The sequence below is a fragment of the Amblyraja radiata genome, chromosome 1 (genome assembly GCF_010909765.2).
Source record: "Amblyraja radiata isolate CabotCenter1 chromosome 1, sAmbRad1.1.pri, whole genome shotgun sequence".
NCBI lineage: Eukaryota > Metazoa > Chordata > Chondrichthyes > Rajiformes > Rajidae > Amblyraja > Amblyraja radiata.
In genome coordinates, this window is record NC_045956.1 from 42,010,534 (window position 1) to 42,034,581 (window position 24,048).

The window sequence follows — 24,048 nt, forward strand, 5'->3', positions numbered from 1 at the left end:
CTCCTCACTTCCCCAGGATCTCGATGTTGCAGCAGTCGGTCTAGCAGTCTGCCAGGCTCTGGGCCGCTCCGGGCGGCTTCGGGACGGGCGGCTTCGGGGCAGGCGGGTTCAGACCAGCTTCTGGATTCAGCCCGGCCTCTGATGCTTTATTCCCTTCACCCAGGGATTGACAGTGGTTGCTGGGGGGGGCATTGCCGTCCTGGCGACTGACAGGAGAGAAGACCAATCTGCTGATATTACAATTTTATACCTTCATAACTTGTAATATTCAACTGATCGGAACAAAACTTGGTGCACTTGTAGTACAGGAGAGCGGTGAGTAATGTGGCAAAAAAAGCGTAGGGCTATTTGGTACAGGTTTTGCACAAATGAAAATACAACGCAAACCGGAAAAGGACAAGATGAGAGTTTTAGTTAAGGATAGAAGATAGATAGATAGATAGATAGATAGATAGATAGATAGATAGATAGATAGATAGATAGATAGATAGATAGATAGATAGATAGATAGATAGATAGATAGATAGATAGATAGATAGATAGATAGATAGATAGATAGATAGATAGATAGATAGATAGATGTACTGTATACAAGTGTAAAAAAGCGTGGTTTGATGGTATCTTCTATTCATTTATTTGTGGCTAGACTTCAGGCCACTCTCTCCCCCTACAGCTGAAACTTAGTTTTAAGTCTCTATTCTTCAACGCCCTCCACAAAACTCTTTGCTTCTACCAAATTAATGATTAACTTTCCCACTTTTGTTGCATGGTTTGATGTCATTTACTTTTGTGAAATGCCTTCAATCATTTAAGCCACTATGTAAGCGTGCTGGCGCCGTACATGGCAGCCGCGCTAACAGCCTGACTCGTCCTTTCCTTCTTTTGCTGTTTTGATCTGTGTTTACTGTGTTTACTTGTATGTTTTTATTTCATTTTAGTTTTTGTATTATGTGGGGGGGGAGGGGGGGGCGCGGGCGGGTTTGGGGGAAACCATTTTTTAATCTCTTTCCTCAACGGAAATGCGACTTTTTCATCATATCTCCGTCTGCACTGCAGCTTTAACATCGTGGAACTGGCGGTCCTTTTGTTAGAGATCAACTGACAAGCTTGTTGATTTGTAGTCCTTGTAATAATAATGGCCTCACACCATGTCAGGTTATATAGAGTTTATTAGGAACAAGCAACACAAGTTCTCACTTATGAGTTCACATTAAGACTAACGGAATGCAACAGACCGCGACGCTAACCAGCTAGTGGGCGTAACTACAAATGCATGACTCATAGCACGAGCTACTAATCTACAGAGTTCCAACCGCAGGAGCTTCGACTGCCCCGACCATGGTTGCTTCGATCGCTCTGATGTGGGAGCTTCGATCGCCGACTGTGGGAGCTTTGATCGCCCCAACTGTGGAAGTTTCGATTGCCCTGACCACGGGAGAAAAGGAGGAAAGAAGGTATAAAGTTATTTGCCTTCCATCATAGTGGGGAATGTGAGGTCGCCGAAAATACAAGATGGACGTGCTGCCTGCACTGGTGAGGACTCGGAGTGGGTGCCGTGCTCTCGGTGTTTTGCATGGACATGGCTCCATGTGAACATCCAGGAGTCTTGTGCGAGTGTGGATGGCTTTCTGACTGTTCGGGTGGACAGGGACTGCAGATTGAGTGACAGCATTCGATACAATTCTGGTCACATCATGGTGAAGGAGCGTGTGTGGCCTGGACATTGAACTGATGGCTGTGGGTCTCTGCTCATACTGTGTGTCCTGGGGATTCTCACACACTGTTGTGGTTGCTGATTAAGTCGTTGTTTATTTTTTATGTGGTTATGTACCTTGTTGCTTTTTTGTATAACTGTTGGCAAATCAAATTCCTTGTATGTTTACATATTTGACTAATAAATTAATTACAATTACAATTAATTACAATAAATGCAAATTGTCATGTTATATTCAAGATTTTATTTGGGAGCTTATAACCTTAAAGTAATGTTATGGCATAGACATGCAGTTACAATGCACTAATAATTTCAATGCCTTGCATCTGATTAAATTTCACCTCACTGAAAATTCAACCAGCTACTTCAAGTCTCAAACCCCATTCACTCTGATGGCACAATTTCCTTTGGTGAGATGCCCTTGAAATAAAGTCCAATTTCTCCAGAACAATCATGTTTTCAAAATATTGCATGACCTTCAATAGGTCTATCTGATGATGACAGGCACATACTCAGCGAGTTGAGAGATCTGTTTCATTGCTGTTGATCTCTATGGTTCTATGACTCAATTTCATACGTTCATGTTAATAAGTTGTAAGAGCAGAATTAGGCCATTCAGCCAATCAAGTTTACTCCGCCATTCAATCATCTATATTACCCTTTCAACCCCATTCTCCTGCCTTCTCCCCATAATCCCTGACACCAATACTAATCAAGAATTTATCAATATCTGCCTTAAAAATATCCATTAACTTGGTCTCTACAGTCTCCTGTCGCAATGAATTCCACAGACTCACCACCCTCTGACTAAAGAAATTCCTCCATATCTCCTTTCTAAAGGTACGTCATTTATTCTGAGGCTTTGGCCTCTTGTCCCAGACTCACTAGTGGAAACATCCTCTCTATATCCACTATATCCTCTCTATATCCACTATATCCTCTCTATATCCACTATATCCTCTCTATATCCAGGCCTTTCATTATTCGGTAAGTTTCGATGAGGTCCTCTCATTCTACTAAACTCCTGAAAATACAGTCCCAGTGAAGTCAAATATTCATCATATGTTAACCTAATCATTCCTGTGATCATTCTCAGAAAGGGAGTAGTAAGGAATAGTTCATCCTCAAAAATCTGATAAATTCTCAGGGCTCCAGGTTTCCTCCACCAATATATGATTTCTGGACCTACTCCTTCAACCACTCCCACCATGGTTCCCAACTGCTGAGTACCATTCCCCCAAAGAATCTGGTCTTTTGGAACTACTACACTCAGCCCCAACCTCTCACCACCAAAGAAAAGGCCCAATCTCTAGGTACCTCCACATCTCCAAGCTCAAAATCTCTAATGAAATCGGGCTAAGACCAATGAGTGGTAACCAATGCATTGGAATTAAATTATATTAACATTTCTACAGTTTGCACACAACTAAGACAATTTCTGGCATGCCTATTCATCACCTTTAATTCCACCAATAAACATGCATGTGAAATTCTCAGTCTATGTGCCTCAGTGGCATGTATTCAAGAATTATCGAATACTAGCTCACCTCATATTATTATTATGATTAAGTGATGCTTCAGAGAGAGATTATTTTATTCATCAATTGCATGGCATAACATTTCAACAGAACAAATTTTATTTTGGGTCCCAAGACGAGTTGTCAGCTGGATAATAAAATAATGTTTTCTTATGGCTCATCTTTTATAGTTCAGCTTGAATGATCTGAAATTCCATTACTAAAAGCTGGAAAGTAAATCCCATCCTGTCATACATTGGCCTTGAATTCGGAGTGTGGTATTCTCTCCAAGAAGATATGCAGGAACTGGATAAACACATAGTGTTTTACTGCACCAAACAATTTGAAATTTGAATTAAATTAAATTAAATTAATTATTTACGTTTATTTGGACTGTTTTTAAATAAGGTCTGAAGGTTATTGGTGTTTTAAAGTAGCAATGCCTCAGGATTCGTCACCTGAGGCTTAGTCACTGCTTGTGGTTCATTTAACCTTGCGGGGCACCCTGGATACTTGATCCCACAGGTCTACAGAAGATGGGCACTGATTTGGAAAAAAATGTAGAAGTCCAAGTGTAGATTGTGGGTTGGTTTGAGTGGAATCTGTCTTGCTGTTAATCTTTGTATATTCAAGAAATAAATATAATATTAATTTACATTATCGCTGATGTATGCATATTAATATATGCATATTAAGCCAATTACATTTAAATCGATTATATGAAAGCATAGCAAAAGGATTTTACATTAAAATATTTCAATACAAACAAGATAATGAAATAAAATCCCAGAACCACTATTTGCTGAACATTAAAAATAATAATACTGATGCATCTTCGGGGCTATGGTTTCCATCTGTTAATTTCTACTCTTTTGTTTCTACTGAAGTTAATCACAATTAGCAATGTTGGACCAAAAGAAAGACTTGCCCCTATTAGCATCTCAGCTGATTGTTTACCGCAAACGATACCCAATCAAAGCACAGAAAGCTCCCACAAACATCATGAATTGTCCTGTCACCAGCAACACCAACATTTATTTAGACACAAAATGCGGGAACTCAGCGGGAATGGCAGCATTTCTGGATACAAGGTATTTGTGACATTTCGGGTCAAGACACTTCTTCATCTGCAGTTCATCCCTAAACCAACATTTATTTCATGGTTCCGGATGCTGTTGAATCAAACGGCTTGCTGGACAAGATCAGAGGGCAGTTGAAAGTCAGCACATTGCCGTGCGTCTGAAGTTTCACATCAGTCCAGTCAGGCAGATATCTTTTCTCGAGAGACATGAGTAAAGCAAATCAATTTTTCCAACAATCCGGTAGTTTTGTGGACATCATCAATAATATCTGCCTTTTCATTCTGAAATTTATGGAATTGGAATGCATGATGCTTGGTGATGACTGCAGGATTCTGGATGACTGGATGACAATATTTTCATACAACTTGACCACCTGTGGCACTACATTCAGGAAACTATGTACTTTAGACTTTACTTTAGACATACAGAAAAGAAACAGCCCTTTCGGCCCACCGTGTTCACACTAACCAGTGATCTCCATACTAATGTACACACACAACAGACAATTTTTACAACTTACCAAAGCCAAATAACCAACAAATCCATACATCTTTGGAATGTGGGAGGAAATCAGAGCACCCGGAGAAAGCCCATGCAGTCACAGGGAGAATGTACAAACTCCGTACAGACAGCACCTGAGGTCAGGATCGAACCTGGGCCTCTGACCAGAGCCTCAATATTATTTGTCATCCAGTTCCTGGAGCATTAAGCTGCCAATTCTGTCCCTCCCTTAGTCATGCTTCTATCATTGTTATAATATCTCAGTGCCATGTACCTATCCATTTAAATAAAAGCAATTTAATTCTATGGTCTTTCCATGCTACCTACCATGCCTGTCTTATCTATTGAACTTGCTCATAATTGACTTCTGTACCAACTTCCTGCTTCGCATCTGCCTCACTACTACTTTGGATCTCATCCCATTGCCCATCTACTTTCAATCCTGCCTAGTAGCACCAACAAATCTGCCTGCTGGGATGTTGGTCCTCCTCCAGTTCAGCTGCAACCCGTCCTTCTGATATAGGTCACTTTTCACCCAGAAAAGATCACAATGGTCCACAAATCTGAATTCCTGCCCACTGCACCACATTGATCTGTCCTATCCTCCTATTCCCACTATCACCAGCATATGATTCAGTGAGCGTTGAAGTCCTATTCTTTAAGCTTTTTCCTAACTCCTTATCTTCACTCCGCAAGACATCATTGCATTCTTTCTTACCTATGTCGCTTGTGTCAATGTGCACAAAGACTTCTGGTAGATCACCCTCCTGCTTAAGAATGTTCTGCGGCTGCTCTGAGGCATCTTGGACCCTGGAACCAGAGTAACAACTCACCATCCTGGAGCCCTGTTTGCGGCCACAGAATCTCCTGCCTGTCCCTGAAACTATTAAGTCTTCAATCACTAAAGCCATGTCCAATTTCATCCTTCTCTACTGAGCTTCTGAGCTAGTCTCGGTGCCACAGACCTGGCTGTTTTCTCCATTATCCCCCAATGATCCCTAAAAAGTATACTCGTTTTTGAGGTGAATGTCCAGGGTCAAAAGAAACCTCTCCACATAACGGATCTCAATATAGTGAATCACGGTTATAGCGGGCCGAGGCTCCCATTGCACCGCCCTCTCACTTCCGCCAGGTTACACCATGAGAGTACATACAAACTCCGCACAGACAGCACTTGGGTCTTTGGCGGTGTAAGCAATGGATCTACTGGCTGCATCACTATCTGTGAACGTGCCTCTGCAAATCTTCTATCAATGAAACTGAGTTCAGTTTCTCTTGACAAGCTAAAATGATGTTTATTATAATCCACCCCTGTTCATTATAATCCATCTAACAGCATGGATTGGAGCGGCCTTTCCCGGAGTCGGGCCCAAGAGCTTCAGCAGCGGGTGCAGCGCAAACCTTTCCATCGCAGAGCGGGTGAACCCTTGCCGGGTGTTGCCAGAAAGGAGGGCTCTGATCGCTGGCCTGGCGACTTCGGCACCAAGAGGCTGTGGTCTGCGGAGCTTCTCGCCGCGGACGGGGTGTGGACTTACTATCCGTAGTGTGGGATCCTTGCAGGGGATCGCCGGAGATGAGCTCCAACCACCGGCCTGCGGCCTATAACATCCTGAAGCCGCTGTCTCTGGTAGGAAAGTGCCGATTCGGGCATTCCAAGCCGCGGAGTGTGTTCGACCATCCTGACGTCAGAGTTTTGATCATCCCAAGGAGAGGGCCTGTACATCGGGCCGTCCATAGCAGCGACTATGGAGCGTTCATGGCCCCGACTACGGATGAACAAAGGAGGATAAACTTTATTGCCTTCCACCACAGCGAAGAATGTTGTGGTAGATGTTTGTGTTAAATTCTATTGTGTACCATGTGTTCTTTTTTTAAGTGTATCGCTGCTGGCAAATTTATTTCACTGCACCTCCAGGTGCATGTGACGAATAAATTTGACTTTGACTTTGACCCCGTCGGACATGAATAAGGAAATTAAAGGAAGTGGGGTTAAAATAATTTTTAAATATTAATTTGGGACAAGAAAAGACAATTTGATTAATAAGCTTGACCTGCTATTCAATATGATCATAGGTAATTATAACTCAATCTCCACACAGACAATCTAACTATAACCACATCGCCACATTCTTACCTATCCGTCATTTCACACCAGTCCTTATCAAAAATCTCTCCATTTTTTAATTATTCCAATATTGTGCTTTGAGCACCTTCAAGGAAGAAAATCCTGAGAAAAAACAATATGCCTCATCACTGGATGGCCACCTTATTTTTAATATTTTTAGTTCTACGATAGGAAATATCATCTCCATATCCAACCTGTCAAGACCCATCAGGATTTAATGATTCAATCAATATTTCCTTGTATTTTTCTAAACCTTGGCAGATAAAAGCCCAGTGTGTCCAGTCTTTCTTTATAAGGCAACCTTCACATTCTAGATTTCACTCAAGTAAACCTTCCCTGAATTGTTTCCAAACCTTTAATATCCTTCCATAAATAAGGGTGCCAACATTGTACCACACCCCAGATGTAGTCTCATTAATGGCCAAATCAACATAGCCTCCTTCCTTTTGTAGCAATTCATCTAGCAATAAATAACATTATGTTACTTTTTTCTAATTCATTGCTCTACCTACATACCAGTCAAGTCATGCATTAGAACACCCAGATCCCTCTGTAAGTTAGTTCTACAGTCCCTCTCCATTAAGATAGTATACTTATTTTTCTTGTCAAAAGGGAAAATTTCATATTTCCCCACATCATGTTCAGATTCGGTTCCTACTGAATGCTATTTTACTACCACAAAATTCACTATTCTAAATATGTGCATACACTTCAACAAATGCATGTTGTGGGTACAGCATGTATCATTACCTAAAGAGCATTGCATGTGTTCATCAAAGCTGCTCCAACACCAGCTCCTTAATCCATGATCGACGCAATCATAGTTGTTGTCTAATAAAAAGGAATAGCAGATGCTGGTTTATACCAAAGATAGACACAAAATACTGGTGTAACTCAGCGGGTCAGGCAGTATCTCTGGAGAAAATGGATAGGTGACGTTTTGGGTTGGAGCCTTCTTCAGACTGATTGTGTGGGGGTGGGGGTTAGATATATAAATGAGTGTGTGTTTGTGTTTATATTTATATACACATACATATGCACACACACATATATATGTATATATATATATATATATATATATATATATACATCTTCTATTCTATTACTAAAAGTCTCATCTTGACCACTTCCTGTCTACGTTGTAAATAAATCTTCGAAAAAACGCTGCACTATATTGCAATGGTTTCTTTGCCACGTTACTCACCGTCCTCCTCTCCTCCAACTGCCCCAAGGTTTTTTTCCGATCGGTGAAATAATAAAAAATGTATGAATGTTTAAAAATGATCTTCTAGCCTGTCAGTCATATTATGATGGTAACGCCCCTTCCGGGGGGCCAGGAAAATAAATCCCCTGAGTCCTGACGTGAGTCAGTCACCCCAGAAGACCGTGATTGAGAGTCCAGAACTGTGAGTCTATGCCGTGAGTGAACTGAATTGTGAGTCTGCTCGATGCATGAAGTGAATAGTTGGTCAGCACTGTGCTGCTTGAAATGAATTGAAGATTTGGTCTGCACTGTGCTGCTTGAACTGAATTGAAGGGTTGGTCAGCACGATGCTGCTTGAACTGAATTGAAGGAGGACTTCCGGTGGCGCTATGCAGGGGTAAAGCCACATGCCAGCTAGCTCCGAGAAAACCCGACTAAAAGGGGAGAAAATCGGGACGGGCCTGTTGAAACTTACCGGCTGCTTGAGGGGTGAGTGATGTCATCAGAACGCGACTCTGGCCGTTTAAATGTTGGGAAGGCGCACACCCCCGCGGAAAAGCGTTACAAGACGAACAGGCCCGACTGAAGCCTTGGCCTCAATTTCAGCGCCGGCCCAAGAAGAAGCTTCTATACAGCTTCCAAAGTTAAAGTTAAAAAAAGTCGGAATAGAGGAATTTCGAAATATAGTTGGGGAAGAACTCTCAACTATGAAGGAGGAATTGAAGAATTTGAAGGCAGAAATATCAACTAGCATCAGTAAAGAAATATCATCATTATTGAAAGAAGGATTGAAGGAACAATTGTCATATTTTCTCCGGGAAGGACTATCCACTGTGAAGGACAAAATATTTGGAAGAATGGACGAACACATGGTGGAGTTAAATTCTAATCTTTCTAAACTTGAAATTCGAATTTAATAGCAAGTTGGATCCTATTATCGTTACGGTGAAGCAACATGGTGAGGCTATATGTGAATTGGAAACACTAGCTGAGTCAAGTGCTGATACAACAACAAGGGTATTAACAGAGACTCAGCACCTATCTAAGTTATTAAGTAAAGTTACTGAAGAATATATTGATTTAGAGGGACGCTCTAAACGTTAGAACTTAAGGATTGCTGGACTTACAGAGGGCAGAGAGAAAGATAAAAACATCCGTGATTTTATTGCTGAACTTCTACAGCACACTTTACAACTGGATGCAAAACCTCTGCTGGACTGAGCACACAGAGCATTGAGAGCTCGACCGAATGCTGCCGCTGCCCCAAGACATCTGATATTGAAGGTGCACTACGAGCGTGTTTTAGAAGAATTAGCACCAACAGAAATTTAACATTCCAAGGCAATAACATTTGTATTTTCAGAGATTACCCTGCTGAGGTTGTTAAGAGAAGAGCATTTTTTAATGACACAAGAGCAATTCTCAGGAAGATACAAAACCTAAGATTAGGACTGCTGTACCCTGCCGAGTTGCGAGTCACCTACACAAATACATTAACCTTCTTTACTGATCACAAGAAAGCACTCAAATTCGCTCGGAAGACTGAAAAATCCTTGGGGGGGGGGGGGCGGGCTGAATATCGTCCTATGGCTTTAATAGCCGGCAGAGAATAGACTGGACTTTAAGTTGTTATAACCTAAGATCTAACTTGGCAGAACAAGTTAATTTGCTATTAATTATTATTAACTATTACTAGTAAAATATTATCATAAATTACTATAAATAAGAAATTTAAGCAATACTTGATTTATGTTTATCTTTAACATTTAACTAACAATTTTTTAAGATAAAAATGTCCTTCTGTTGGATTAATTTCCCTTGGACCTGTCCTGTTTGCCTCCCCTTTTTTTAATATCATTTTATATTGGAAATGTTTTTATTTTTTTTAAACCGGAGCTAGTGTTATTTTTTACAAAAGCTACGGAAGTCGGCAGATTTTTTGCCACATTAGGGTGGCTCTCACTAACTGTAGATGTAGTTTTAGTTGTTTTTATTACTTTTCCGGCACCCTTTTAATTCTCTTTTTTTAGGAGACACTTTCGGGAGAAAGATCAAATAGATCCAAAACCCATCCATCCTACAGCCAGGTGAAACGCTGTGTTAAACCATTTACTTTTCTACAGACTATTTAACCCATAAGATGCAAGACACTACTATGAAAATCGGGGGTAAAGGAATTACATTCTGTAGTTGGAATGTCAAGGGCGTTAATGAACCAATTAAAAGAGGTAAAGTACTAATGCATTTAAAATTACTTAAGGCTGATATAATGTTCCTTCAAGAAACCCATCTTAAAAATGAGGCACATAATAGATCGAAAGCCATATGGATTGACAAATCATACCATTCATTATTCTCTTATGTCAAGAGGGGTATCTATCTTAATTCGTAAGGGTTTACCATTCAAACATATCTCATCTATCATTGATACCGAAAGTAGGTACGTTATATTAGTGGGTGAATTGCACTCAACAAGATTGATATTGGTTAATATCTATACACCAAACTTTGATAACCCGTTATTTTTTAAGAAAATATTTAATACTATCCCAGAATTCGGACAGTATAATTTGATAATTGGTGGAGATTTAAATTGCACATTAGATCCCTATTTGGACAGATCGTCAACTCAAAATAAAATAAAATCCAAGACGTGTGAACTATTAAATTCATATATAAACACTGCCAATATTAAAGATGTTTGGAGAATTGAAAATCCCTCGGGGCGAGAGTATTCATTTTATTCTCCAGTGCACAAAACTTACTCAAGAATTGATTATTTCTTAGTGGATTCCAAACTTATTCCCTACAGGTATAACTCAAAATATCATAACATTATTATTTCCGATCATTCTCCCTTAACTTTTATGGTAAAAGTACAAGGAATATCGGAGAAGCAGACACACTGGAAATTCAATCCACAAATTCTAAATGACAGGGCATGTTATGACTACCTCAACACGCAGATTAAAATGTTTTTTCAGATGAATGACCTTCCAGAAACATCTGCTTCCCTTTTATGGGAAACATTTAAAGCATTTGTCAGAGGGTGTCTTATTTCATTTCAAGCTTCTCAAAACAAGAAGAATCGCGCTGAACAACATGAACTAGAAAGAGAGATAAGACAGTTAGACACATAAAATGCGATCGCTCCTTCTATGATAAAACATAACAAAATTGCTGCTCTCAAATATAGGTTAAACCACATACTCTCAGCTCAAATTTTAAGGCTATTCCAGCATACTAAACAAATACACTTTAAATTTGGCGATAAACCACATAAATTGTTGGTGCGTCAATTCTGTAAATTAGAGGACGAACGAACAATCTATAAAATCAGATCAGAGAAGGGAGATTTGCTCACACTACCTAAGGACATTAATGATAGATTCTTGCAATTTTTCCACACTATACTCAGCAAAAACAACAGCTCAGTGAACATGCAACATTTTCTGCAGAAATGCAACCTCTCAGGTTTAAATGAGAGAGATAGAGACTTATTGGGCGCAGAAATATCATTAACAGATATTGAAGAAACTATCAGATCTCTGAAAAATGGGAAGACCCCTGGCTCCGACGGTTTGAACAATGAATTTCATTTAAAAAAAATGAGTGGCCTGGTCTCCCCACGTATACAGACTCTATATAGTTACGCTTTTAAACAACAGATATTGCCACAAACTCAGACTGAATCAACAATAACACTTATTCCAAAAAATGATAAGGATCTCGAAGACCCAGGCTCATAGAGAGCCATAGCCCTTTAAAACACTGATCAGAAGGTACTAGCCAAAATGTTAGCTCACAGATTAAGTTTGGTGATCCACAAGTTAATACATCCCGACCAATCAGGTTTTATCCCGAAACGATATTCATTCTATAATCTAAGACATTTGTTTAATATAATATATTCAAATAGAATATTAAATGAAGATTTATCAATCATTTCGTTAGATGCTGAAAAAGCATTTCATCAGGTGGAATGGCCCTACTTTTCGGTGATGGAAAAATTTCATCTCGGTGAAAACTTCTGTTCATGGGTGAAACTCCTATATACAAACCCAACAACTAGAATATTGACAAATAAAATGTTGTCACCTAAATTTAATTTATCCAGAGGGTGTAGACAAGGATGTCCACTTTCCCCGCTCTTATTTGCCCTTGTTAGAGAACCACTCGTAGAGAGCATTAGATCCCACTCAGAAATTCATGGGTATAACACTAAACATACAGTTAATAAAATGTCTTTATATGCAGACGATGTATTATTATATATCACAAACCCAGAAATTAGCATTCCTAGTTTCTCATAACTCAATTTGGTTAATTCTCGTGATATAGAATTAATTGGAATAAAAAGCAAAATTATGCTAATAATGGAACAAAACCTGCTTATACTTCAACAGTATCCTTTTAAAATTGCCTACGCAAAATTTAAATACCTTGGAATCTATGTGACCAAGAAATATACTTCTTTATTCAAATCCAATATTCCCCCTCTACTTACTAAATTACACAGAAATATCCAATATTGGAAAACACTTCCCATTTCTTTAGTTGGTTGAATTAATGCTATAAAGATGATTTTTCTCCCACAATTATTATACTTATTCCAATCAATTCCGATATATCTCCCAAAATAATTCATTTTCCTCTCATTTCAGGAACTACAGCAGAAATACGAGTTACACGCTAATAATTTTTTTAGAAATTTGCAACTTAGAGACTATGTAAAACTATACATGCAAGACTATAGATTTAAGGGTTCAGAAAACCTTGATGAATGTTTGAATAGACATCCCAATACAAATAAATTGATATCTTATATCTATAAGATCCTCGTAGATATTGAGGTTCCGTCCAGAATCATACAGACGAGCATGGGAGAACGAGTTGGCTCAACCCATAATAAAAGACACATGGGATGAAAGCTTACAATATATAAATCACTGTTCGTTAAATGCTAGACACTCCTTGATACAATTTAAAATACTATATAGATTACATTATTCTAAGGCAAAATTAAATAGGATATTTCCAAATATTTCCCCTCTCTGTGATAAATGTAAATTTCTAGAAGCCAACTTAACGCACACCTTTGTAACGTATAAAAATCCAAAATTTTTGGGCGGACGTTTTAAAAATTATTTCTGAAGTTATCAATATCCAACTGGACCCAGATCCAAAATTAATAATATTAGGATTATCAACACATAGCACAAACTTTACGATAAGTCAGACAATTTCTTGATTACAGTCTAATAACTACAAAAAAATTAATACTGACATTTTTGAAAAAACCAGCAGCCCCCACAATTAAAATGTGGAGTACGGAAATGAATGAGACCTTGCATTTGAAAAAAATAAGATTTGTCTTAATTGACAAACCAGAATTATTTGTTAGAATATTGAATGTATTGAATTCTTGATAAAAGTGAATTTGTTTAACACAAAATCAGGGTTGAAACCTGAGTTTGGGTTTGGATGAATAGTTATACTCAACATTTCCTGGATCTTTGTCCACAATCGTGTTATTGTTAGTTTCCTATTTCGTCCCCTTTTTCCTTCTATTAGATTTTAGTTTCTCTCATCTTTTTCTCTCTTTATCTTTATACTTTAAAAAAAAAATGTTTAAACTGAAGCTATATAAGAAATGTAACAAAGGGGACTATGAAGGCATGAGAGGGGAGCTGGCCAAGGTAGACTGGAAAGAGATCCTGGCAGGAATGGCGGTGGAACAGCAATGGCAGGAATTTCTGGGCATTATCCGGAAGACACAGGATCATTTCATTCCAAAAAGGAAGAAAGATTCTAAGGGGAGTAGGAGACAACCGTGGCTGACAAGAGAAGGTAGGGATAGAATAAAACTAAAAGAAAAGATGTATAACACAGCAAAGAGTAACCGGAAGCCAGAGGATTGGGAAACTTTCATTGGACAACAGAAGGAAACAAAACGGGTAATACGGGCTGAAAAGATGAAGTACGAGGGGAAGCTGGCCAGGAATATAAAGAAGGACAGTAAAAGCTTCTTTAGATATGTTAAAGGAAAAAGAGTAGCAGAGTCAAATGTGGGTCCCTTGAAGGTCAACACAGGTGAAATTATTATGGGCAACACGGAAATGGCAGAAGAGTTGAATAGGGACCGGATCTGTCTTCACTAAGGAAGACACAAACAATCTCCGAGATGTACTGGAGGACAGAGGATATAAGGGCAGAGGAACAGAAATAAATTTTCATTAGGCGAGAAATAGTATTGGGCAGGCTAATGGGACTGAAGGATAATAAATCCCCTGGACCTGATGGTATGCATCCCAGGGTCCTCAGGGAGGTGGCTCTAAAAATAGTGGACGCATTGGTGATCATTTTCCAATTTTCAATAGATTCAGGATCTGTTCCTGTGGATTGGAGGATAGCTAATGTTATCCCACTTTTCAAGAAAGGAGCGAGAGAGAGAAAACGGGGAATTACAGACCAGTTAGCCTGACCGGTGGTGGGAAAGATGCTGGAGTCAATTAGTAAAGAGGTAATAATGGGGCATTTGGATAGCAGTAAAAGGATTAGTCCAAGTCAACATGGACTTATGAAAGGGAAATCATGCTTGACTAATCTTTTGGAATTTTTTGAGGATGTGACAAGTAAAATGGATGAAGGGGTGCCAGTGGATGTAGTGTATCTAAACTTTCAGAAAGCCTTTGATAAGGTCCCGCACGGGAGACTGGTGACTAAAATTAGAGCACATGGTATTGGGTCTAGGGTGTTGACATGGATAGAAAATTGGTTGGCAGACCGGAAGCAAAGGATAGGAGTGAACGTGTCCTTTTCAGAATGGCAGGCAGTGACGAGTGGAGTGCCGCAAGGCCGCAACTGTTTGCCATATATATTAATTATTTGGAAGAGGGAATTAGGAGCAACACTAGCAAGTTTGCGGATGACACAAAGTTGGGTGGCAGTGTGAACTGTGAAGAGGATGTTAGGAGGTTGCAGGGTGACCTGGACAGGTTGAGTGAGTGGGCAGACGCGTGGCAGATGCAGTATAATATAGATAAATGTGAGGTTATCCACTTTGGCGGCAAAAACAAGGGGGTAGATTATTATCTCAGTGGGGTTAGGTTAGGTAGGGGGCAGGTACAGTGAGACCTGAGTGTCCTTGTACACCGATCACTGAAAGTTGGCGTGCAGGTACAGCAGGCAGTGAAGAAAGCTGATGGAATGCTGGCCTTCATTACAAGAGGATTTCAGTATAGGAGTAAAGAGGTTCTTCTGCAGTTGTATAGGGCTCTGGTAAGACCACATCTGGAGTATTGTGTACAGTTTTGGTCTCCTAATTTGAGGAAGGATATCCTTGTGATTGAGGCAGTGCAGCGTACATTCACGAGATTGATCCCTGGGATGGCGGGACTGTCATATGATGAAAGATTGAAAAGACTAGGCTTGTATTCACTGGAGTTTAGAAGGATGAGGGGGTATCTTATAGAAACATATAAAATTATAAAATGACTGGTCAAGCTAGATGCAGGAAAAATGTTCCCAATGTTGGGCAAGTCCAGAACCAGGAGCCACAGTCTTAGAATAAAGTGGAGATAGAGCTCTAGGGGCAAGTGGAGTCAAGGGATATGGGGAGAAGGCAGGCACGGGTTATTGATAGAGGACGATCAGCCATGATCACAATGAATGGCGGTGCTGGCTCGAAGGGCCGAATGGCCTCCTCCTGCACCTATTTTCTATATTTCTATGTTTCTATGTAATTGAAGAGTTGGTCTACACTGTGCTGCTTGAACTGAATTGAAGAGTTGGTCTGCACTGTGCTGCTTGAATTGAATGTCGCACTCATTCTGGAAGTCCCGCTCAGGAGAGAGGCTGCGCTCAACCACGTGAATGGATTCAAGAGAGTTTTACTGTCATATATATGTTGTGTATGAGTGTGTGAGAGTTTGTGATGGATGGTGTGAGTGTGTGCGTGGGAGATGGTGTGTGTGTGAGATGGAGGGTGTGTGTGTGTGTGAGAGATAGAGGGTGTGTATGTGAGGGTGTGTGTGTGAGATGGAGGGTGTGTGTGTGTGTGTTATGGAGTGTGTGTGTCTGTATGTGTGTGAGATGGATTGTGTGTGTGTGATGGAGGAAGTTTGTGTGTGAGCCCAACAGCCGTGAGTGAGTCAACTGCCAGCCCACCAGCCATAAATGTGTCAACTACCTACCCAACAGCTGTGAGTGAGTCAACTGCCAGCCCACCAACCATGAGTGAGTCAACTGCCAGCCCACCAGCCATGTGTGAGTCAACTGCCTGCCCACCAGCCATGAGTGAGTCAACTGCCAGCCCACCAGCCGTGAGTCAACTGCCAGCACCCCAGCCGTAAGTGAGTCAACTTCCAGCCCACCAGCCGTGAGTTAGTAGGCTGCCAGCCCACCAGCCGTGAGTGAGTCGGCTACCAGCCCACCAGTCGTGTGACTGAGCTGTCAGCCCACCAGCCTTGAGTGACTGAGCTGCCAGCCCACCAGGCCCCTGAGTGACTGAGCTGCCACCCGTCAGACCCAAGTGACTGTGCTGCCAGCCCACTAGGCCCGAGTGACTGAGCTGCCAGCCCACCAGGCCTGAGTGACTGAGCAGCCAGCCCACCAGGCCGGAGCTGCCAGCCCACCAGGCCCGAGTGACTGAGCTGCCAGCCCAACAGGCCCGAGTGACTGAGCTGCCCTCTAGGAAACCAGTCCATACTAGCCCTCTGGAAACCAGTCCCTTTGGCCCACAACATCCATACTAGCGCTCCAGAAAGCCCACCCCCCCCCCCCCCCCCCACTGGCCACCAATACAATATTGGAATTGATGGAGAGGTGGAATATTGCATTGGGGGACCAGCCCTCTCGTTTGAACATGGGACCCAACGGGTCCCACTTAGTCTAGTATATACATAAAAGGGGAATTGATAGGGTGAATGCACAGTATTTTGCCAAGTGTGAGGAACCAAGAACCAAAGGACATTGGTATATGGTGAGAGGGGAAAGTTTTAATAACAACCTGATTGGAAACTTTTCAACTTAAAGGGTGGTGGGTATATGGAATCAGCTAATTTGCTGCCAGTAGAGGTTGTTGAAATAGGTACAATAACAACATTTAAAAGACACTTGGACAGGTACATGGATAGGAAAGGTTATTAGGAATGGACCAAATATGGACAAATGGGACGAGCTTAGGTGGGGCATCTTTGCTGGCATACATTGGCCGGTATGGACAAGTTGGGCTGCAGGGCATTTTTTGTCATTCTGTATGGTACTATGAATACTTAAGACCAGAGCAGTAGGAGCATAAGAGTCTTGTTAGTACCTGCAAATTCCCCTCCAGGTCATAAACTATATCGACTCAGGAATATATAGCTACTCCTGATACATGTAATGTGATACCACACCAGAGATTTAAGAAGGACAACAAGAAATGCTGAACTTGCCTGTACCTCCACATCAGGTTTATCAATTAAAGAAAAACAATTTTCCCTTGAGAGAGGGTTGAGAATCTAGTCATCGTTTCAGTCACTTGTATTTGGATTGAAACATTCTTACTCAAAGGCAATCTTCCTCCCACACATTGGAACACACTGCTGTGACCATCACCTACAGGGTGGCCTCAGAGAACTTGAAGGCCGGCATCAGAAACATTTTCTATGAATAAATATTCTAGCCAAACTCATTCAAAGGGAAACGCAAGAGAAAAGCTTTCAAGATGTTGCTGTGAAAAGGCAGCTGGACTTCCTCAGAGATTCACTTCGGAGCCTACACATGAAATGGGATATTATTTGAATAACATTCTCCTCAGCTGAAGCACCCGTGAGAATAGTGCTACAAGAGATTCAATGACTTGACAAGGGCAGAAGGGTAATGCTTCAGTTCTCTCCCTTTTCTTCCTTCAACTATCCAACTGCTCCATTCGACTTCTATTATAATCGTCAACCACACTTGGTTTCGGAAAGATTGGAAACTAAAAGGGAGTAAAATAGATTTATACAAAAAAGGAGCTTTGTGCAATCTCAGGGTAGCGCAAGAAGCTAACAGAAATCAATGAAATACTTTTGAAGTGCAGTCACCATATCACACAAGAAACATGATACAAATTTGTTTATCATAGCAATGCGATAATTAAAAACATTGATTTGTGGGGCAGGAGATAAATATTTGCCAGAAGTCTGAAGCTAACTCCACTGCTGACCTTTGAGACCACATCAAGCAATATTTCTGTTCATCTGTGGAAGAGGCAGGGGTTCTGTTCTGTCTGATGTGAACGTTACTGTGCTAGAGAAACAGACTGGAATTTCATGTTCAAATCTCTCAAGTAGCTCTTAAACTCAAAGCCGTCTGACTCAGTGCCAAGATTATGACCAACTGAAACACTGAACCAAAACAATACAGCAGCACACTTTCAATTTAACAAAGGTTTTGCACTCTAGAACTGCCAAGGGGGTAGTGAAGTGAGCTGACATTGCCAATTGTATCCTGATCAGCATGAAAGCAGCCGATTTGCACAACTTTCAATATGGGCTAGAAACAAAATTATTCTCATTTGTTGAAGCTAGTTTTACAAATCCTAACCATTTTTTAAATGACCTTCATACAGGTTTCTTTATATTTAATACTATCTTTGTAAAGCAATGACATTAAAAAAACAACTTGCAGGCTTGTTTTGGAATCTGTAGTAGATGAAAAGAGAGTCAAGAGTGAGTCAATTGAGTCAAGAGTGTTCTTATTGGCAAATGTCCCAAAACAGAACAATTAAATTATTGCATGCAGGCCAAATGCTGAGGCTAGAGACTTAGGATTTTACTTCGGAGTCACGTGAGTGACTACATGAAGAAGGCCGTCAACGCGCATGCGCGTTATTTTCTTTACATCTGACGTGTGCGCAACGATTAAGGTGTGCTGCTCCTGCCAGCGGTAAGTTTAAACCTGCCAGCGGTAAGTTTAAAACTTATTTTTAGGTTTGTTTTTTGTATTGCAGGAAGCTCTTTATAGAGTTTACCTGCTGGATTTGGGGCGAGTCGGACGGTTATAGACTGTGGGGAATCTCGGTCTGGACCGCGGAAGTGCGGGTAGCCACCGGCCGTCATGTTCGCTTCCCAAGTCGCTGACAAGGAGGTCAGCGACACCCAGGAGGGGAGTGCGAGTGGTGGTTCCCCAGGAAAGGGGGTAGACCAAGAGAAAGTTGGTCTCGCTACCCCAGTCGCGACAATGGGTCAGCAGCTCCCAGACCACCATGGTTCCCCAGTAAACGGGTAAAACCAGCAGAAAACTGGTCTCCCTACCCGAGTCGCTGAGAGTGCGGTCAGCGGCTCACAAACCGCAATGGTGCCCCAGAGACGGGGTCAAACCATGAGGAAGCCGGTCAGGCCTTGGGACTCGGGCGAGTCAGGCCAGGAGGGTTTCCCTCTTTCAATGGGTATGTCTGCGAATGCTTTAACGCACATGGAGCACCTGATGGAGAGGTGCTCCACAATGATATACTCCAAAGGAGGGAGTTATCAGCCCGGGTATTATGAAGAACCTGCCGGCAGCGGCACCTGTTTCTGGGCTGCACAATGTCTCCCTCTCTGAGGAGGGGAGCATTCAGGGTCAGTTTCAGTCTGACTAAGAGCAAAAGTCCTGATATAGGTCCGTAGGAGGGGCCATTTCAGCGCAGGTATCCTCAGGGGCCTGCGGCAGCACCTGTTTTCAGGGCTGCCTACGAATCTCCCTCTCTGTGGAGGGGAGTGCGAGGAAATACTCGCAAGCGAAGGGATTACTGCCGGAAGAATTGGTTCCAGCCGTTGGCAGGAAACCCGGAAGGGGCCAGAGTTTCCACTCACGCTACAAGTGCCAGCAGTGAACAGCGCTATCAGGGGTGACATGGAGGAAATGAAACCAGCCGCCGATTGTCTTCAGGTAAGAGTCATCCAACAGGTATACCTGGATGAGGAAGGTAAAGCTGGTGGACTGATCAAGGTACAAACGTTCATCGTATCGGCGACGACACACCCCATGCCTCATCGGCAGTAAGCAGTTCACCGAAACTGGTGGCAGCTTGAAAGCTGGACAGAGGCCTTTCAGGCTAAGGTCAAATCTGGTCTCAGGAAATATGGAATCAACATACACTACCAGGGCCATTGAGCTTACCATAGACCACCGGTAACCATGGGGGTAGGTGGGTCTGGTCTTTCCGAAACATGGGGTAAGTGGACCATTTACAAGTTGGTAATATTTACAATTGCTTTTGTACAAAAGAAAATGATAATATGAGATTGGGATATTATTGCACAGTATACAAAGGTACCAAGCTTGGCTTGGAATTGGGGCCAGAGTAGTCTTTCGAGGCAGGCTCAGTATTATGGCCAGGATTGCCTTCCGAGACAAGCTCGGGAATTGGCCAGAGTTGTCTTTCGAGGCAGACTCAGAATTATGGCCGGAGTAGCCTTTCAAGGCAGGCCCAGTATTATGGCCAGAGTTGGCATTCTAGGCAGGCACAGAATTATGGCAGGCGTGGCCTGTTCATTGTGAAAGATGGAGGATGTCGGTTCATAATTGATTTAACTTGCATGTGCAACATAGATTTTTCAGTATATGAAACGTTGTAACTGTCTAACAAACTGATTTCCTTAGGATCTTTATGACATGCATCGATTTCAAAGGCATACTATTCAGGTCCCATTCACAGGGATCCCAGGAGACATTTGCTATTCATCTGGATGGGGCTATGATAACAGTTAATGCGTTGCAAATGGGCTACTTCAGCTCCCAGGTCATCTACCAAATTACTAAACCGTTGCTGGGACTGCTCAGAGCTCAAAAACACTTGTTATGGCTTATCTGGATGATATTCTAAACGCTGTGTTCAACTGTTTCAGCCGCAACTAGATTTGAGAAATTGAGGTTTCCTCATCCATCCAGTTAAATCTAAGTTGATACCAACTACATTTATTGATTTTTCGGTTTTACCTTTAACTATTAATGTATCTGTGACCAGCCCTGGGGCAGGAGATTGGAATCAATAGAAGCCTGTAACAACCTTGTTATCAAGCAGTCTTCTATTCATCAAGTGTAATTGGTGGCAATTTAGCAGCTGTGTTTCAGCTGTGTAATTGGGCCTTTCATATCAGAACTTACAATGTGCAATGTAGTAATCTCTCAAGGGCCATATAGGTCATTGTTAACAGACCTATGCTTTTACCAGCTGAAACCACCAAAGTCACAATGGTGGACAAACAATATTCAGCATTGCTCCAGCAGTTTTGGTCAATAAATCGTCAGTTATATTACAGACTAGTGCTAGTGCTCAAGATGGAAAATTACGAATGCCATCCCCAGTTACGGAGGCGGATGGGATTTGCATGAATTACCCATTCTTCAGTTATTGGTATCAACTACCAATAGACACTATGGGTTAAAGGGTTATTGGGCGGATATGCATGATCTGCATGCTCAGTTCCAGGTTGATACACTGTGGTGATGGCATATGTTGCTCACATGGGTGCTATCAAGTCAAAGTATCCTGTCATAATTTACGCAACCTTATTTGACGCTGCTGTATCATCACGTAAAATCAATGACAACACAGAATGGATGTTGGATCACAAAGTACTTTATGACATTATGGCTCGATGGAACACCAAATATCGATATGTTTGCATCCAGGCCCATTCACCAGTTGTAAAGTCATGTGGCATCACAGTGACGAGAGATACATTCTCGCTACACGGGGGAGGAATGTTTCTTTTATGTCGTTGCTCCGTTTTGCCTCATCAGTCGGGTATTGCAATAAATTCAGCAAGATCCCACTTCAGGGTTTCGTACTGTCTATCTGGCCTATGTAGCCATCATTTCCCGCAAATGTTGGGAATTATAGTAGAACCTTATAGGGGTTTTCTAAACATAAAACTTTGCTGGTTCAGCCTGGGATTCGGGGAACCAGCCTCAGCATGATTAATCAATTCATTGCCTTACAGAATCTGAGAAGACAGCTCCCGCGGCTTGGGTTGTCAGACCGATCCATGTTTGTGCTCACTGCAGAGTGCAGGGATAGCACCAATAATGCAGGACATTTCCTCTTTAGGAGATGGGTAGCGTTCCATTTAAATTCTATGTTACATATAATGCGACACGGACACTGATGTCTTAGAGTTCATTTTCAATGGGCCCTTGACAATAAATTAAGTTATAGTCCCAGTAACTGTGCCCAACGTGCTTTCTCATCATTTTTGCTGCAGCGAGCGGGACCCGCTCTGTCGGGTCTCACCCTCTGATATCCAGTTTATTAAGGATATCTTTACACTAGTTCTCCCAGACCCAAGTACATGAAAGTATGGGATATTGACGTTGTGTTAACACTACTTCACCAGGGGGCTCCAGCTATATCCCTATCTTTGGCTCGGCTCTCATAAGGTAGTTATTCCCTTGGCGCTGTTCTCAGCGTAACGGGTCTAGTCATTACAATTTGCAACTGGACAGGATGGTTATACCTGCTAACAATATAATATTTCATGTTTATGATTTAGTTAAGCAGGGCAGCCCAGGGGCGTCAGGTCTCAAACTAGATCTCATGGCATACCCCATGCCATGGCCAAACATCGCCCAGCATGGCTTAAACGGCCACAGGACTTACCATCGCCCGCCGGGGGCTTTAACATCGGAGCCCCAGTTTGCCTCGACGCTGCAGTTGGAGAAGAACAAAGGAAGAGACAAAGACTTTGCCTTCCATCACAGTGAGGAGGTATTGGAGATTCACTGTGATGTATGTTTATGTAAACTGTGTTAAGTGTTGGTCTTGGGGTTTTTTTGTAATGTAAAAAACTGTAGAAATGAAATTTTGTTCAAACCGAGGTTTGAATGACAATAAGTAGCATTCCATTCCATTCCATCCATTCCATTCCATGCACCTTCGGTTGTGTGTGGTCACTCATTTACAACATTACGTCAAGATCATCTAGAGCCTTAGAGGCTCTGATTCTAGCATGTTTGTTAGTTACCAAAAAAATAAATAAATAAATAAACCTCATAAGAATGTATCAGTTCAGACCATCTCCAGGTGGTTAAAACGGGGTTTTGGCTTATACATGAGTAGATACAAATTTTCTAATCTTACTCCACCAGGGCTGCTACAACATCACGGCATGAAATCACAGAGCTTCAAAATCTTCACGTAGTCACTGACGTGACTCCGAAGTAAAATAGTAAGATTAAACGAGAACTTACCAGTTTGACGTTTGATCTTTATTTTATGAGGAGTTATGATGAGCAATTACGTGCCCACCGCTCCCAACACTCGTAACATAAAGATCTTCTGGAAGTTCTAGTCATCTTTAATCTTACTATGTTAGTTCAACAACTGTTATCTGTGATTTCACACCATTGCTTTGAAGATTGATGCTCATGCGCCTTGACGGCCTTCTTCACGTAATCGCTCATCGTAACTCCTCATAAAATAAAGATCAAACTTCAAACTGGTAAATTCTCATTTAATCTTACTATCTCAGTGCAATGATAATAGCACCTGCAGTGCATTCAGAGGTTCTTCACCAATTTTAACTCCATTCCTCATCTGTACAGGGCATCAGGTAAGTTATTGGACTCAAAATGCTGGAGTAACTCCAAATCAATGTTTCAGGTCAAAACATTTCTTCAGTTGAAGAATGGTCTTGACCCGAAATATCACCTATTCCTTCTCTCCAGAGATGCTGCCGGTCCCGTTGAGTTACTCCAGCATTTTGTATCTATCTTCAGTTTAAACTAGCATCTGCAGTTCCTTCCCACACAGGTAGATAAGAGAGGAGTTATGAATATTGTGTAGATATGAGCTCTTTTTCCATTTTTGGCTCAGAATGATTACAACATTTTTAAACTTATAATAGAAACACTCAGTAGGTCAAGCAGCATTTGCAGTAAGAGAAACAAAATCA